The sequence below is a fragment of the Hyla sarda genome, chromosome 1, assembly GCF_029499605.1.
Source record: "Hyla sarda isolate aHylSar1 chromosome 1, aHylSar1.hap1, whole genome shotgun sequence".
Classification (NCBI taxonomy): Eukaryota; Metazoa; Chordata; class Amphibia; order Anura; family Hylidae; genus Hyla; species Hyla sarda.
Genome location: NC_079189.1, coordinates 417,585,682 through 417,605,033, shown reverse-complemented (window position 1 = coordinate 417,605,033; position 19,352 = coordinate 417,585,682). Strand labels below are relative to the sequence as shown.

The 19,352-nt window shown below is 43.5% G+C and overlaps 1 protein-coding gene across 1 annotated transcript in view; it reads left to right on the top strand.

Moving 5' to 3' along the window:
- The first annotated feature begins 1,390 nt into the window (after window positions 1–1,390).
- The window catches only part of TRPV4 (transient receptor potential cation channel subfamily V member 4), a 121,311-nt gene continuing 103,349 nt past the window's right edge, over window positions 1,391–19,352 (top strand). The window contains exon 1 of the mRNA XM_056528863.1: window positions 1,391–1,580. The gene's annotated coding sequence lies outside the window, so the exon portion shown is untranslated. The remainder of the gene's footprint in view (window positions 1,581–19,352) is intronic.

Genomic DNA, 19,352 nt, shown 5'->3' with positions numbered 1-19,352 from the left:
TCACTGCCATAGACTTCTATGGGAGAAAAACACCATGATTTTGACAAAAAAATCGCCAGTGGCTCAATATGCTGCGATTTTGGAAAACCGCCAAGGAGCTAAAAAACACCAAAAAAGAGTGAAAAAATGCCAAAAGGATTAAAAAAAAAGTCGCCAAAGTGAAAAATGCCAAGTGGAATAAGAATTTTGCGATTTCTCATTGATTTACAGCTAACAGCTGGCCGCAGCGTTTTTTGGGCAAAAAAAACGCCATGCGGCAGAATTAGGGTTTTTCATGGCGTTTTCCCCCAAAAAACAAGTAGATACTCAGAGTGTATGTGCTGCATATTTGCGACTTTATGCAAAAAAGTTGCACTTAAGAAATCACTAACCAATGCAAAAATTCTCCTAAAGCAGTCCACAATGTGGTTAGGATTCTGAAGTGCTCTAAATAAAAAGTTGCAGAAAGGTTGCTCGGAAACTGGCTGCAAATTTAGAATTATATCTATGAAATCCCCCCATTATTCCTAGTAGACCACCTCCTTAAAAGTAGATTACATCAGGTCCTTAAAAGTAAATGGGCCCCCATGGTGTACACTGTCTGGCATATACTACAGACACTGCACCTTTCTATTACAACCCCAGCCTTAAAGGGGTAGTCCAGTGGTGAAAAACGTATTCCCTATCCTAAGGATAGGGGATAAGTTTCAGATCGCGGGGGTCTGACTGCTGGGCCCCCCGCGATCTCCTGTACGGGGCCCCGGCTCGCCGGCCAAAGGCAGCGCTCCAGCTCTGCCATAGAGTTGTATTAAGGGGGCGTGTCAGCCGCCGCTTCGTGCGGTGGTCAACACGCCCCCTACCCACGGGCTGTTGGTGCCTGTACAGTAGATCGTGGGGGCCCTACCAGTCGCACCCCCCGCAATTTGAAACATTTCCCCTATCCTTAGGATAGGAGATACATTTTTCCCCACTGGATATCTCCTTCAGGGTCTATTCACACATACAGTATTCTGCGCAGATTTGATGCGCAGGATTTTCTGCTGCAGATTTCAATGTAAACTGAACATAGCTTGAAAACCTGCGCATCAAATCTGCGCAGAATACTGTACGTGTGAATAGACCCTTAAGAATATTTGGAATGAATAGCAAGGTTTAGCTTGTTTTGTGCAACTCAGAAATCTCAGCATTCCATCATTGATGTAGCTGACTGCATTTCATGCCTGAGCTAACACAGTGTGCTGGAAGCAGAAAGGGATGTGAGAGGAGATATATAGGCGTTATTTTGAGGGTTGGGAGGGGATCTGGGAGGAAATGTTGCTGAGGAGGGGGTGGGGAATCCTGCCGTGTAGTAGGAGGTGAAGTGTCTATTCACACAAGGACAGGTGGGGCTGGAGTATGACTGAGGGGCTCCTAAAACATTTGTCACTTTCCTGCTACTCTGAGGGATACAAAGGCTCAGTCAGCACTGGGTGACATTACATGACCTGACTGGAGTGTACTCACCCTCACCCTCACCACCATCTAGGAGCCGCTCCTACTCAGCCAGTCTGCAGCTTCTGCCTCCAGGATAACACAGCGGCTGGGACCTACATCATCTACAGGTAAGTTCTACTGCCAGAGTGGGTCATACAGATGTAGCAGAGCTGAGTCTACTGTAGGTGAACATACTAGAAGAGTTACATGACAGTTCTACATCAGCTGTAGATGTATAGTAAGTGGCATTCTAGTATAGACACTGGCTACAAACAGTTAAAAAGGGCATAGAAGGTCTAGAAGCTTTCTATTGAGTGATAGAGATCTGAACCAAAGAGAAGACAACTCTACTTCTGCTAAGTGATGACTGTATAACCTGGAGAGGAGGGTGACTGGGATAGAAAAGCATAGCTTCTTAGAAAAACAGCCCCACACCTGTCCTTAGGCTGTTTGGGGTATTACAACAAATGCCAGGAAAACACAATTTGGGGGGGGGGGGGGGGGGGTGTCATGAAGCATTAGGGTCAGAGTGGTTTTCTTGTCTATGTTTTTTAAATATAAAAATAGTTGTAGTAAAACAAATTTCCAACTGTAATTTCCAGTAGTTGGTGCATTGTGTAGATTCCACTCATGGTTTTGGCTTACAAATACTGGTGTGAAATATGGACCAAAGGTTTGTACTTGGACTGTAGTAATATCAGATTAATAATCATACTTTGGATTTCTCTGTTTAATGGTTTATTCGCATGTACAGTATTCGGTGCAGATTTCATGCACAGGATTTTCTGCTGCAGATTTCATGCACAGAATTTTCTGCTGCAGATTTCATTGTAAACTGAACACATCTTGAAATCCTGCCCATCAAATCTGCACAGAATACTGTACGTGTGAATAGACCCTAAATGAGCTTTTTTGGATAAATGTGTAATTTCTGGAGTTGGGCTGATTGTCCATTCCCCCAAAAAATTGCATGCAGTTCCCTCACAGAGTAGGGTCAGGCGTAAAAATACGACACACTCAACCCTTCTCTCCACCAGCGTTACTCCGGCCTATGGGCACCTGTAGCCTATGTTTACACAAGGGGGGAGATTCTCAAAGAGTTTTGCACCAAAATTTGGGCATGAAAAGTTTCGACCACATTTTCAAAGAGCTTTGTGCCGCGGTTTACACTGTTCACGTCAGTTTTGTAAAAGGGGGCGTTTCCATGTATATTGGGGGAGATTCTCAAAAACTGCTGTAATTTCTGTTCCAGCAATATTATTCACACCTTATTTTTCTTCTTCTCATACTTTCATCATGTAAAGCAGACAATATGCGTGGACATTCCCACTTCTACAAAACTGACATGAACAGTGTAAACCGCGGCACAAAGCTCTCTGAAAATGTGGTCGATATTTGAATATTTTCAGCGCAAAATTCTTTTAGAATCTCCCCCAAAGTAGGGTCACATGTACATTATTATGCATATTTTCTGCAGTTGTTTTTGTTACCCATTGACTTCAATGGATAGGAAAATACACAGCAGCAAAATAGGGCCTGTGTGACTACCCTACCTTTAAAGGGGTACTCCGCTGCCCTGCTTCGGAAGCTCCGCTCCCCAGCGTCTGGAAGTTTATTGTTCCGAACGCTGCGTGCGGGCTTCCATGTTCAGGGCCGCCCTTGGGGCGTCACTCCCGCTACCTCGTGATGTCACGCCCGCCCCCTCAACGAAAGTCTATGGGAAGGGGACGTGATGGCCCCTTCCCATAGACTTTGGTTGAGGGGGCAGGCGTGACGTCACGAGGAGCGGCCCTGAACACGGAAGCCCGCATGCCGCGTTCGGAACAAAAAACTTACGGTCGCTGGGGAGCGGAGCTTCCGATGCAGGGCAGTGGAGTACCCCTTTAAGGTTTTACTGTCATTAGAAACCACTTTCGACATGTCAATCAGACATGTCCAAAGTTATTGATCGCATTGGGTCTCACACCTGAGACCTGCTACAATCATGAGTTATTACCCGGGGAAGCGAGTGGCATTCTGCTCCACTTCCTGTCTGGCAGATAGAGCTGTACATAGAAGTGTATGCAGAAAATGTACGGATTTCTCTGCCGGCCAGGAAATGGAGCTCAATGCTGCCCACTTTCCTGGCTAATAATTCATGATCGCAGCAAGTATCACGAGTGAGACCTAGTGCCATCAACAACTGAGTGACTTAAAAAAGTTGTTTCTAATGACAGTAATGCTTAGAATTTTCAAATTTTGTATTTATTTTTTGGTCCTTCATTTTTTTGGTCAATTCTCCTGCCGTATCCAGCTGCTGTATATGAGATGTGATTGCAGCCTAACATGTGAACTAACATGTAGCTTTTCATAAACAACCTCCATTCCCATGGGTAAATTTCTGAGCGGAATTCGCCGAATTTTTTTTTGCTGCAGCAGACGCCTGTTTTCAATGGGATTCTGCTGCACCGTGCACACGGTGGAATTTCCACAGCGGAAACTTCTTTCACAGAAATTCTTAAATTCCAGACTGCACGGAATACATTGCGCCTATGAAGACTGCGCATTTTTGAGTTGTCCTAGTGCTGGCTTGTTGTGCCGGTGCCTGCAGCCTGCAGAATGTCTGCCTGGAAATTTTGTGGTGGACACTCCGCCTTGAATGGAGCCCCACAGGGCACTTTCTAAAAGCCTACACTTGGTTGTCGAAATCACAAGCTGCTACAACACTTAAAGGGGTACTCCATGCCCCTTTTAATGCAAGTCTATGGGAGGGGGCGCGGCGGCTTCCATTACCTTGTGACCCCCGCAGCCCGCACCCAGTATTTGGAACACAATGTTCCAAACATTTGGGAAGTGGAGTACCCCTTTAAACCTTCTTTAGAAGAGACACACTGCATCACTACAGGTGGGTAAATATTTAATAATACAAAAACAATACTTCCCAATTGTTTTCAAAATATATTTTCCTTTATATTTATGATGAATATTGCAGGTGAGTGTGATCTTTTTTTATCAGTACATTAAGTCATGTAGCAGGTCTGAGATAAGTCTGTGGAACCTGAATATTCTCCAAAGCTGCGACCTGTCTCTTACTTTATATGAGGTTCAGTGAGGTTTTATATTTCGTTATGACATTCTAATTACTCTTCTATTCAATGTATTGGGTGGCAATATGTTTCATTGTTTTATACTGGATTCTGTTTGTAATGACACTTTAGCTTTCCTGGAAGCATTATGGTATTGAGATATTTTGCAAGTCCCAACAGGAATTGGATACGAGCGTCATCATAATCCACTTTTACACACAATATAAATATTATTACTTAACGCTTACACTGCTGGTGGATATATAAAGATTTAAATGACTGCTTATAAATTGAAATTAAAGGCTGCACGTTGTATATCAGAAATAGCTCAAAAAGTGCGTTAAAGTGCAACTGTCCCCAATTTTTCACCCCCCAGACTTCTACCATGATAGTACAGATGACAAGAAATTAATTGCAGCCATACCTTTTGGCTGTGCTTCTTCATCTTAAATCACTAATAACTACAGTTGAATAGGCGTGGCTTAGGGTTCTTAGTAGAGATGTAAGAAAAAATCGATTTGCGCGATTATCGCGATTTTTTCATTTGGCGATACTGAATCGATTCAAAATATTTTTGAATCAATTCTTTTGGATGTGGAATTTGTATCTCCTGACGCCCGGAACAGCATGTCCCGGGCATCAGGGGATACAAGTTCCACATTTGTGGAGCCGAGAAGGCCGGATCTGACACGACAGTGCTCTGGGTTTATGGAGCAGGGTCCGACTCGTGCCCGCTCCGTACTCTGCGACTCCCGGCTGATTTCAGTAGCCGGGGGCCGCTGATGCATCACCGCCGCTAGTATCCAGCATGCGGTGCTCTGCATTGTGTATGGAGCGGGCTCCGGACTCGTGCCCGCTCCATACTCTGCAGCCCCCGGCTGTCCTCAGTAGCTGGGGGCCACCGCTAATAGCCAGCATGCGGTGATCGCTGCGGCTGGCTATTAAAGGAGTACTCCGGCGCTCACTTTTCTCGTTTTATCCCGTCCGGGCTGCAAAATAAAAGAAAACGCACTTTCTCTTACCTGCCAACGAGCCCCCGGAGCTCCGGTACACTCCGGTACAGGTGTTCGGTCCCCGGGCTGTATTCTTCTTACTTCCTGTTAGCCCGGCACATCACACGGAGCTTCAGCCTATCACCGGCCGCAGCAATGTCCCGCCTCGGCCGCTGATAGGCTGAAGCTCCTTGTGACGTGCCGGGCTAACAGGAAGTAAGAAGAATACAGCCCGGGGACCGAACACCTGCACCGGAGTGTACCGGAGCTCCGGGGGCTCGTTGGCAGGTAAGAGAAAGTGTGTTTTCTTTTATTTTGCAGCCTGGACGGGATAAAATGAGAAAAGTGCGCGTTGGACTACTAGATCGCCGCTGTCAAAGCTGACAGCGGCGTCTATTGGGATCTATGAATGCTCCCAGGTGGGCGATGTATCGGGATATATCGTGATGTATCGTCACCTAGACGGTATCGCGATATATCGGGATATATCGAATCGCCACACTGGTATCGCGATTCGAATCGTATCGCCAAATTATTGGCGATTCACACCCCTAGTTCTTGGTGCCTTGCCGCCACAACGCCTATCCTCTCTATGTCAGTGCTGGGACCGCTGTATGCAGTACTAGAGGAAGGGAGCAAGCGCTCACTCTCTGAATTCACCACATGCCAGTGTGTACGTTCAGGACATCAGGGGTGCATGCGCTGAGGACCTCTGTGTCTTATCACACAACAGTCCCAGCGCTTATGTAGTGAGGATAGGCATGGCGGCAGAGTGGCATTGCGAACCCCAAGCCACGTCTATCTGACTGTGGTTGACCACAGAGGATAAAGATTTTTATTAGTGATTAAAGATAAAAATCACAGCTAAAGGTATGGCTGCATTTCATTTGTCATCAGTACTATCATGGTAGTAGTATGGGAGGTGAAAAATTGGTGACAGTTGCGCTTTAAAGTATACCTGTACCTGTTGGTTAGGGTTTGAGTGTTCAGACCCTGACTAATCACTAGAATTAGTGATAGACTTAGCAAATGCAACCTTCTCGGTCATGTGACACAGTCGGGTGAGTACCAGCTAAGCTAATTCTCTTACCTCTTTTCTACTGATCCGTTGGTGTCTGAGCACTCAGACCCGACCCATTAAAACTTTTGATATGTCTCTGACACATCAAACTTTTTATTTACAATGACAATGCTCATTTAAAGGATTTGTCTAACCTCCACTTTTCAGAAGCCCTAAGACATTTTGATTTTATAGTGTGGTATTCCTATTGGGACCTTTCCTATGAGTTATAGTAGAAAGCTTCTCTTGTGGACCTGGTCCATCCATGCATTACATTCATTTGAATGGTTGCTTGTAATACTAAAATGCTAAAATTGAGGAGCTGTTGCACTGGCAAAAGAAACTGTTTGTCAGGGGTTTCAAGAGCCAGACTCATGTAAGGAAACAAACAACATAAGGTTAAAGGGGTATTCCAGGAATTTTTTTTATTTGATATGTTACAGGGGCTGTAAAGTTAGTGTAGTTCATAATGTAGTATCTGTACCTGTATGTGACGGTTTTCTCACAATTCTTCTATGATTTTTACCCCAATATTTATTTTTACCAGCATACAAAATCACTGTTGTCTCAGATTTTTCCCAGGTTACAATGCGGCCGAGACCTGACCTCACTAGTCAGCTGATGACAGGGAGTCTTTCTGCTTCAATGGGTGGAGCAATCTCTTGGTGGGAGAGAGATCAATCTGCAACTAATGCCACAGATGTAGGCACCCTGATTGAAAATTACAGGTCTTTTGAATGGATGCAGCACATTTATGTTTCAGTGGGTGGGGTTGCTGATGTGTGGGAGGGAGGAAAATGGAATTATGGGATTTGTAGGCAAAAGAAGAAAACTCAAACAGGAAATACAAGTTCACAAAAAGCTAGCCACAGTGTTATGGTAATCTCACAACAAAACCATTTAGCCCAAGACAAGTGCAGATCCTTCCTAAGCATGTCCATTACTGTCTGGCAGGTACAAACTAAAATCACCTTATGGTGGATAACCCCTTTAAACGAGTTGTAAAAACTGTCTGAAATTTGTGTTTAAAATGGATTTTTACCGTGGGTTTGCCCATGAATTTCACCCTTTCTTTGCAGCAGTGCATGCTTCTGTTAGGCTACATTGGAGGAGATTCTCAAAACTACTGTAATTTCTATTCCAGCGATATTATTCACACCTTTTTTTTTCTTCTCCCCACATTTCAAAGGTCTCTTGTGGTGCTTTGAAAATATGAAAATATGTGAAAATTCATTTCCGCGCCACTTTAGTTTTTTTTCGCGCCCAAAAATTATTTTTGTTGCAGCCATATTGGATATTTTTTTTGTGCCAAAATTGCCGAGTTTGGCCCCAAAATTGCCGAGTTTGGTGACAAAATTTTAAATCCCAGAAAATTCTGGCGGAAACATCTCACAAAGTATTCCATGGTTACTAGTGCCCAGACTGTATAAATGAAACATTTCTGAACTGGTGCAGTGACCAAGAAATAAAAAAAAAAAAAATGTTTAGAACATTTTTCAACAATCATTTTTTTTTCTTTTTATAATTACTTAACACCTTTTCCCCCCAAAACAAAGAAAACAAAAACAATACTACAACAAGCTGGTGTAAAATTTTTGATTATTAAATATCATGTAAAGCAGACAATATATGTGGGCAAGCCCACTTTTACAAAATTGACGTGAACAGTGTGAACTGCGGCACAAAGCTCTTTGACAATGTGGTCGATAATTTTTGCACCAAAATTTTGGCGCAAAATTGATTTTTTGGGCGCACAATTCTTTGAGAATCTCCCCCATTGTGTTTTCAGGGCTCTAATTATGCACTAAACGCGCTCATGTCTATGACAGGAAAGGCAGACCCTACATCATTGTATGGTGATGTTGCATAGAAAGTAGTTTCTCATTGATCATCTCTATTACAATGGAGGAAAGTGTGACTTCAGCATTTTTTAAATCTTCTAACAACTGCCTTTGGGTTTTTTAAATCCCCACCCCTGGAGCCAGCCATTGTTGTACCTGTTGTAAAGCCTCAGTCTCTTTTGATCCACTCTCATGTTTTGTTCTTTAAAATTCCATATTGTTGACAATCTTGTCCCGAGTTTCATTTATCCACTGTAAATTGCCAGTTCCTCTGGTAAAACTGTATTGAAATTTTAGAGAATTCCATAAACTTAAGTTTATATTTTTTGCTGCTTCATTTGTTCAGTTGTCTGATGCTCTATAGACAAACCTCAGGACACCCTAAATAGCCTATATTTAGGGCAGTGGCTGTAAATTTAACTTCCTCACAATTGTCAATTTTCGAAACAGTATTCAGACGGTCTAGACACCAAACAAAACTGTATATGTCCATGGTAGTTCAGCATTAACCCCTTGGGGACGGAGCCCATTATGACCCTAAGGACGGGAGCATTTTTTGCAAATCTGACCACTGTCACTTTAAGCATTAATAACTCTGGAATGCTTTTACTTATAAATTTGATTCCGAGATTGTTTTTTCATGACATATTCTACTTTATGTTAGTGGTAAATTTTCGGCGATACTTGCATCCTTTCTAGGTGAAAAATGCAAACATTTCATGAAAAATTTGAAAATTTTGCATTTTTCTAACTTTGAAGCTCTCTACTTATATGGAATATGGATATTCCAAATAAATTATGTATTGATTCACATATACAATTTGTCTACTTTATGTTTGCATCAGAAAATTGATGAGTTTTTACTTTTGGAAGACATCAGAGGGCTTCAAAGCTCAGCAGCAATTTTCCAATTTTTCGCAAAATTTTCAAAATCTGAATTTTTCAGGGACCAGTTCAGGTTTGAAGTGGATTTGAAGGGTCTTCTGGTTAGAAATACCCGATAAATGACCCCATTATAAAAACTGCACCCCTCAAAGTATTCAAAATGACATTCAGTAAGTGTGTTAACCCTTTAGGTGTTTCACAGGAATAGCAGCAAAGTGAAGGAGAAAATTCAAAATCTTCATTTTTTACACTGGCATGTTCTTGTAGACCCAGTTTTTGAATTTTTACAAAGGGTAAAAGGAAAAAAATCCTCTCAAAATTTGTAACCCAATTTCTCTCGAGTAAGAAAATACCTCATATGTCTATGTCAAGTGTTCGGCGGGCGCACTAGAGGGCTCAGAAGCGAAGGAGCAACAATGGGATTTAGGAGAGTGAGTTTTTCTGAAATGTTTTTTGGGGGGCATGTCCCATTTAGGAAGCCCCTATGGTGCCAGGACAGCAAAAAAAACCACATCGCACACTATTATGGAAACGACACCCCTCAAGGAACGTAACAAGGGGTACGGTGAGCCTTAACACCCCACAGGTGTTTGACAACTTTTTGTTAAAGTCGGATGTGTAAATGAAAAAAAAATATTTTTCCACTAAAATGCTGGTTTTTCCCCAAATTTTACTTTTTTTTACAAAGGGTAATAGGAGAAAATGCCCCCCAAAATTTGTAACCCCATTTCTTCTGAGTATGGAAATACCCCATATGTGGACGTCAAGTGCACTGCGAGCGAACTACAATGCTCAGAAGAGAAGGAGCGCCATTGAGCTTTTAGAGAGATAATTTGTTTGGAATGGAAGTCGGGGGCCATGTGCATTTACAAAGCTCCCCGTGGTGCCAGAACAGTGGACCCCCCCACATGTGACCCCATTTTGGAAACTACACCCCTCACGAAATGTAATAAGGGGTGCAGTGAGCATTTACACCCCACTGGCGTTTGACAGATCTTTGGAACAGTGGGCTGTGCAAACAAAAAAATTAAATTTTTCATTTTCACAGACCACTGTTCCAAAAATCTGTCAGACCCCTGTGGGGCGTAAATGCTCACTGTACCCCTTATTACATTACACGAGGGGTGTAGTTTCCAAAATGGGGTCACATGTGGGTATTTATTTTTGGGCGTTTATGTCAGAACCGCTGTAAAATCAGCCACCCCTGTGCAAATAACCAATTTAGGCCTCAAATGTACATAGTGTGCTCTCACTCCTGAGCCTTGTTGTGCGCCCGCAGAGCATTTTACGCCCACATATGGGGTATTTCCGTACTCAGGAGAAATTGCGTTACAAATTTTGGGGTCTTTTTTTCCTTTTACCTCTTGTGAAAATAAAAAGTAAAGGGCAACACCAGCATGTTAGTGTAAAAAATTTTTTTTTTTAACACTAACAGGCTGGTGTAGACCCCAAATTTTCCTTTTCATAAGGGGTAAAAGGAGAACAAGCCCCCCCAAAATTTGTAGTGCAATTTCTCCCGAGTACGGAAATACCCCATATTTGGCCCTAAACTGTTTCCTTGAAATACGACAGGGCTCCAAAGTGAGAGCACCATGCGCATTTGAGGACTAAATTAGGGATTGCACAGGGGTGGACATAGGGGTATTCTACGCCAGTGATTCCCAAACAGGGTGCCTCCAGCTGTTGCTAAACTCCCAGCATGCCTGGACAGTCAGTGGCTGTCCGGAAATGCTGGGAGTTGTTGTTTTGCAACAGCTGGAGGCTCCGTTTTGGAAACACTTCTGTACAATACGTTTTTTATTTTTATTGGGGGGGACAGTGTAAGGGGGTGTATATGTAGTGTTTTACTCTTTATTAGGTGTTAGTGTAGTGTAGTGTTTTTAGGGTACATTCACACTGGCGGGTTACGGTAAGTTTCCCGCTAGGAATTTGCGCTGCGGCGAAAAATTTGCCGCAGCTCATACTTGAAGCAGGAAACTTGCTGTAAACCCGCCCGTGTGAATGTACCCTGTACGTTCACATGGGGGGGGGGGGGGGGGAACCTCCAGCTGTTTCAAAACTACAACTCCCAGCATGCACGGTCTGTCAGTACATGCTGGGAGTTGTAGTTTTGCAACAGCTGGAGGCACACTGGTTGGAAAACCTTCAGTTAGTTTCAGTTACCTAACTCAGTATTTTCCAACCAGTGAGCCTCCAGCTGTTGCAAAACTACAACTCCCAGCATGCATGGTCTGTCAGTACATGCTGGGAGTTGTAGTTTTGCAACAGCTGGAGGCACACTGGTTGGAAAACCTTCAGTTAGGTTCTGTTACCTAACTCAGTATTTTCCAACCAGTGAGCCTCCAGCAGTTGCAAAACTACAACTCCCAGCATGCACGGTCTGTCAGTACATGCTGGGAGTTGTAGTTTTGAAACAGCTGGAGGCACACTGGTTGGAAAATACTGAGTTGGGTTCTGTTACCTAACTCAGTATTTTCCAACCAGTGTGCCTCCAGCTGTTGCAAAACTACAATTCCCAGCATGTCTGATCACAGAAGGGCATGCTGGGAGATGTAGTTATGCAACAGCTGGAGGTATGCAACTACAACTCCCAGCATGCCGAGACAGCTGTTTGCTGTGTGGGCATGCTGGAATTTGTAGTTTTGCAACATCTGGAGTGCTACAATTTAGAGACCACTGAACAGTGATCTCCAAACTGTGGACCTCCAGATGTTGCAAAACTACAACTCCCAGCATGCCCAGACAGCAAACAGCTGTGTGGGCATGCTGGGAGTTGTAGTTTTGCAAGATCTAGAGGGCAGTAGAGAGATCACTGTGCAGTGGTCTCTAAACTGCAGACCTCCAGCTGTTGCAAAACTACAAATTCCAGCATGCCCACACAGCAAACAGCTGTCTGGGCATGCTGGGAGTTGTAGTTTTGCAACATCTGGAGGGCTACAGTCTAGAGACCACTATAGTGGTCTCAGACTGTAGCCCTCTAGATGTTGCTATGCAACTACTCACCGGCTTCCGTCGCATCCGGGAGCCGTCCTCTTCTGCCGCACGCCGCCGCAGATCTCTTTCGCCGCCGCCGATCCCCGACGCTCCGCTGTCTCTGGAGGGGTAAGTGGACTCCGGCGCCGCTCCTCTTCGTTTTCCCCGTTCTGCCCCGCCTATTGTGGGAGGGCAGGACGGGGAAAACGAAAGTAAACCCCTCCGCCCCTGATCTGCTATTGGTGGTCGCATCTAGACCACCAATAGCAGAGATAGGAGGGGTGGCAACTCTGCCACCTCACTCCTATCGCTTTAGGGGGATGGTGGGTGTCTTAGACACCCGCGATCCCCCTTCTATTCCGGGTCACCGGGTCACCATAGACCCGTAATGACCCGGAATCGGCGCAAATCGCAAGTGTGAATTCACTTGCGATTTGCGCCGATCGCCGACATGGGGGGGGGTCTAATGACCCCCCTGGGCATTTGCACGGGGTGCCTGCTGATAGATATCAGCAGTCACCCCGGCCCGGTCCCCGCCCGGCGCGCGGCGGGGGCCGAAATTCCCACGGGCGTATGGATACGCCCTTCGTCCATAAGTACCAGGACGCAAGGGCGTATGCATACGCCCTTCGTCCCCAACAGGTTAAAGGGGTACTCCGGTGGAAAACTTTTTTTTTTTTTTTTAATCAACTGGTGCCAGAAAGTTAAACAGATTTGTAAATTGCTTCTATTAAAAAATCTTAATCCTTTCAGTACTTTTTAGCAGCTGTTTGCTACAGAGGAAACTCTTTATTTTTTTTATTTTTTTTTTGTCTTGTCCACAGTGCTCTCTGCTGACACCTGATGCCCGTATCAGGAACTGTCCAGAGCAAGAGAAAATCCCCATAGCAAACATATGCTGCTCTGGACAGTTCCTGGCACGGACAGAGGTGTCAGCAGAGATCACTGTCCGTGAGACCACACAAAAAAGAAATTCAAAAAGTAAAGAATTTCTTCTGTAGCATACAGCTGCTAAAAAGTACTAAAAGGATTAAGATTTTTTTAATAGAAGTAATTTACAAATGTGTTTAATTTTCTGGCACCAGTTCATTTAAAAAAAAAAGTTATCCACCGGAGGACCCCTTTAAGTCATAAGCAGCATAGCTATTCTGTGTTCTCAAAGTAATGCAAATACTATGTAAAGGCATGGTGTCCTGTTGGTGACTTTTAGTGCTTTTAAGATTTACATATTATATAAAGTAATAAAAATAAGTCCCCAGCTCGTCAGATAACATTCTCTTGAAAACTCTTATTGGACACTGTCGAATGATGGAGTCTCTAGAGATTTAGAAGTGGAGAATACTATGAAGAACCCCTCCAGAATATGGTCTGGGTTACGTATAACAGCAGCCAATAGACAAATATAAGGGTCTTCTTTATAGCTTTCTTCTTTGTGACAGTCAAAGGGAACAGAAAAATTAACTAGTATACTGACCCCCTCAGTAGTACCTAGTAGATATGAGCGAACTTACAGTGATTCGATTCGTCACAAACTTCTCGGCTCGGCAGTTGCTGACTTTAGCCTGCATAAATTAGCTCAGCTTTCAGGTGCTCCGGTGGGCTAGTGACTCTCTCTTAGGACTGTATCCACCTTTTCCAGCCCACCTGGAGCACCTGAAAGCTGAACTAATTTATGCAGGCTAAAGTCAGCAACCGCCGAGCCGAGAAGTTCGTGACGAATTGAATCACTGTAACTTCACTCATCTCTAGTAGCTAGCTATAGTATGTGGCATGGTATTCCCAGCCCACCCATGGTGGATTAAGGAGAAGAACTCTATGTGGCATCAGATAATTTTCCTGCAAGTAAGCTACCAATGGCTCATTGTCCGAAAGTGCAGGAACATATAGCCCCCATCAATTACCCTGGAGCCCAGGGACTAGGGCTGCAATAGCATAATCAACAGTACAAGTGCAAATAAAGTGCAGTCATACAAAAAGTTCAATATAGGAACAAACTCGCACAGCCTTCTATTACCGGCTCCTGGTATAACAAGGAAACTGACGCTCACAGTGAAATATGAATAAACCACCACCACACCCAAATGAATGAACAGGAAAATCACATGAGACTTACTCATGAGTCCATGAAGTATACATTGAAAAGGTAGAGACTCTGCGAGCATGGTGGCATGGATCACTCAACACAGGGATGGACCGCCTCAGAGTTGACGCTTAACCCTTTAAGGACTCAGGGTTTTTCCGTTTTTGCACTTTCGTTTTTTCCTCCTTACCTTTTAAAAATCATAACCCTTTCAATTTTCCACCTAAAAAGCCATATTATGGCTTATTTTTAGCGTCGCCAATTCTACTTTGCAGTGACATTAGTCATTTTACCCAAAAATGCACGGCGAAACGGGAAAAAAAATCATTGTGCGACAAAATCGAAAAAAAACGCCATTTTGTAACTTTTGGGGGCTTCCGTTTCTATGCAGTGCATATTTCGGTAAAAATTACACCTTATCATTATTCTGTAGGTCCATACGGTTAAAATGATACCCTACTTATATAGGTTTGATTTTGTCGCACTTCTGCAAAAAAATCATAACTACATGCAGGAAAATGTATACGTTTAAAAATGGCATCTTCTGACCCCTATAACTTTTTTTTATTTTTCCACGTACAGGGCGGTATGAGGACTCATTTTTTGCGCCGTGATCTGAATTTTTTATCAGTATGATTTTTGTTTTGATCGGACTTTTTGATCACTTTTTATTCATTTTTTTAATGGTATAAAAAGTGACCAAAATACGCTTTTTTGGACTTTGGAATTTTTTTGCGCGTACGCCATTGACCGTGCGGTTTAATTAATGATATATTTTTATAGTTCGGACATTTACGCACGCGGCGATTCCACATATGTTTATTTTTTATTTTTTTTACACTGTTTAATTTTTTTTATGGGAAAAGGGGGGTGATTCAAACTTTTATTAGGGAAGGGGTTAAATGACCTTTATTAACACTTTTTTTAAACATTTTTTTTGCAGTGTTATAGGTCCCATGGGGACCTATAACACTGCACACACTGATCTCCTATGCTGATCACTGGCGTGTATTAACACGCCTGTGATCAGCATTATCGGCGCTTGACTGCTCCTGCCTGGATCTCAGGCACGGAGCAGTCATTCGTCGATCGGACACCGAGGAGGCAGGTAAGGGCCCTCCCGGTGTCCGGTCAGCTGTTCGGGACGCCGCGATTTCACCGCGGCGGTCCCGAACAGCCCGACTGAGCAGCCGGGTCACTTTCAGTTTCACTTTAGAAGCGGCGGTCAGCTTTGACCGCCGCTTCTAAAGGGTTAATACCGCACATCGCCGCGATCGGCGATGTGTGGTATTAGCCGCGGGTCCCGGCCGTTGATGAGCGCCGGGACCGACGAGATATGATGCGGGATCGCGGCGCGATCCCGCTTCATATCGCAGGAGCCGGCGCAGGACGTAAATATACGTCCTTCGTCGTTAAGGGGTTAAAGGGGTACTCCGGTAAAAACTTTTTTTTTTTAAATTAACTGGTGCCAGAAAGTTAAACAGATTTATAAATTACTTCTATTAAAAAATCTTAATCCTTCCTGTACTTATTAGCTGCTGAATACTACAGTGGAAATTATTTTCCGTTTGAAACACAGAGCTGTCTGCTGACATCATGAGCACAGTGCTCTCTGCTGGCATCTCTGTCCATTTAAGGAACTGTCCAGGGTAAAAGGAAATCCCCATAGCAAACATATGCTGTTCTGGACAGTTCATAAAATGGACAGAGATGTCAGCAGAGAGCACAGTGCTCATGATGTCAGCAGACAGTTCTGTGTTTCAAAAAGAAAAGAATTTCCGCTGTAGTATTCAGCAGTTAATAAGTACAGGAAGGATTAAGCTGATCTAGCCAGTAGCCAGCACAGTACATCACAGTACAACAAATAAGTAAGGAACACTCAGGGCGCACAGTCTCCTATTGATGGGGCACTCTTCTCTTCTGAACCTCTGCAGTATAGTTGGGTCCAGAATTTCCCTGGCCTTTTTCGCTGGGATCTCTTGGAACATATAATGCAGGATCTTCATAAGAATTTTGTGTGTGTGGATATGGGGGGGGGGGGGGGGCTAGCTCTTTCCTCTAATGCAGTTTAACACTTAGAGATCTTTTATAGGTCTTGCTGAAAAATCTCAATTGTATACAAGTCTGCACTTCGCGAGGGCCATTCCAAAACCTTATTTTTGCTTTTTTAGGGTGGCCTTTCTGGTGTATTTTGGGATCTTTGTGCAGAACACAAGTGTGCTATAGCTTGAGGTCAAGAAGCCCTCTCTAAGATTTTTTTGGTAGAGAGGAGAGTTCATGGTTCCATCAATAAAAGAAAGTTGCCCAGGCCCTGAAGCAAAAAAGCAGCCCCAGACTATTACAATACCACCACCATATTTGACTGTTGTTAAAATGTTTTATTATTATTTTTTTTTTAAATGCTGTGTTACTTTTAGACCAGATGTAACAAACCTTCCAAAAAGTTAAACTTTTGTCTGATCTGTTCACAGAATATTTTTCCAATACTCTTTGGAATCCTAGAGATGTTTTTTGGCAGACATGAGACGGGTCTTTGTTTTTTTTTTTTTTGGTCTGCAGTGTTTTTTTTGCCTTAGAATTCTTCATTGATAACATTTTTGGCTGATACCTTTCTTATAGTTGAATCATGAACACTGACCTTAAGCCTATGTTCACACACAGAAATTCTCTCTGCGGACATTGCCCCTGAATGCAGAGCACCGTCAGAACATGGCAGAGCTGGGACCACTCGGGAATGCACCATCTAGTAGACAGCAATGCATTCCGTGCTTTGTTCCCAGAAAGAATAGACATGTCTATTCTTTTTGCGGACACCGGAATTAAAATTTCCACGCCAGATATGAGGCGTGGACATTCTGCTATGAGAACAGCGCAGCAGCATCCCATTGAATTCAATGGGACTCTCCTGCTGTGGAATCTCCATGTAGAATTCTGCATGGAAATTCTGCCATGGGAACATAACTGACCATGATTTGCTGGTCCCAAAGCTTTAGAAATTGTTTTGTAACCCTTTCCAGACTGATAGATGTCAGTTACTCTGTATCTTATCTGTTCCTGAATTTCTTTGGATTGCTGCATGACCTTTTTCTTTTTAATATCATTTGGCCTACTTTACTTTGTTAGGCTATGTGTACTCAGCAGAATTTCCAACTGGCAGAAAAATTCTGATTGAAAATTTAGTTGGAGCAGAGCCCTGTAGTGTTCAATGCGATTCTGCTGCATCGTGCTCCCCCCCCCCCCCCCCCATAATAAATCAAATGATCATTTGAACACTGCATATTGCATTTCCTTGGTTTATCTTTTTGTAATAATAAAGGAAATCTGTCATTAGTGTTACCGGTACTAACCTGTTGGTACAGACATGTAGTACAGGTGACACTGATGACAACCATACTTACCTGGTCCCATTCAGTGCTGTGGTTCTGCAGCTATCCTCTTCGGTATCTTCAGCTCCAGGCCTGACTTGGTGCAGGGGCAGAGCTTAGTGATGTCACCGCTAATGTTTGCTGGCTGCGGGACCCAGCAGAGAACGGCAGCGGTGATGTCACTAAGTTGGGCCCGGAGCTGAAGATACTAAAGAGGATAACCGGAGAACCACAGCACAGAATGGGACTAGGTAAGTATGGTTGTCATCCGTGTTACCTGTACTGACAGGTTAGTGCAGATTACACCGATGAAGGATTCCCTTAACATTTGTTTGATGATCTTAAACCTTTTAAAGGGAATCTGACAGCCTGTTCAAGGGGAATCTGACAGCCGCCTGTTCACCTGCACTAAACTCAATACACTGGGTTATAATGCAGAGGATTCCAAACGCCCCATACACCCTGATTTTACTGTAGCTAATAACCTTTTATGTGTCATTTCATCCATTTCCGAGCAGTTTATTGCATTTAGTAAACATTTTTTTTTTACATGTATTTCATTAAAAAAAAAAAAAAAAATGGTCAAAAGAACCTTGCGCTTAATTTTATGCTTTTTATGCTTGTGAATATAACTATTGAGTTCTATAGAACTTAAAGGAGTTCTCTAAGCTAAAACTTTTAACCCCCGATGTGCCCGGGCTGTATAACTATACATAATAAACTTTCACTTACTTGCCTACGATCCCCCGTTGTTCCGATATCGCCGTCCCGTTCTCCGGTCCCGGTCTCTTCCACTTCCTGCCGGTCGGTGACTTCACTCTGCGCTCAGCCTATCAGTGGCCGCAGCAATGTCCCATCGCGGGTGAGCGCAGTGTGAAGTCACCGACCCGCAGGAAGAGGAAGCTGACAGGGCCCGGAGCACGGGCGGCGATATCGGAACAACGGGGGATCGTAGGCAGATAGTTTATTGAAAGTTTATTATGTATAGTTTTACAGCGTGGGCAAAGCGGGGGATAAAAGATTTCAGTTGGAGAACTCCTTTAATATTTTAAAAGCCCGGAGGTTAATTTTATGATCAGTAGAACATCTTAAAAATACAGCCCAAAACACTGGGTCTGACCATGATCTAAGTGTAATATAAGTGAATTGCACATTTGCAGATGGAAATATGGTTGTTTCTAACCTTGCTTCCCAAGATGTCCATTCAGGTTTCCAACTTCCAATAAATGTATATAAGGTGGTAAACCTTTATACTTCCTTTTCCTGTTAGTAAAAGAGACCTGTGCATTTCTTTAAAAAAGCCTTGGGTTATTTCATCAGTATATGTTGGGATACCAGAAAATAGATATTCTGACGTATACCATTGTGTGCCATTAAATGGTCACTGTCAGAAACTTTTTATTGGGAAGAGTAGCTGTGGGTCGACATGGTAGGACATCTTAAAAATATTTCCACTCACTGAAATGGTTAAAGGGGTACTCTGCCCCGAGACATCATATCTTTATCCAAAGGATCTCCGGACATCGCAGCTTTGTAAACACGGAAGCTTTCCACACCCCTTTCCACGCCACCTCCCTTCATTACATAGCAGTCACGCCTCCTCCAATAGTCATGAATGGAGGGGATGTGACATCTGTGG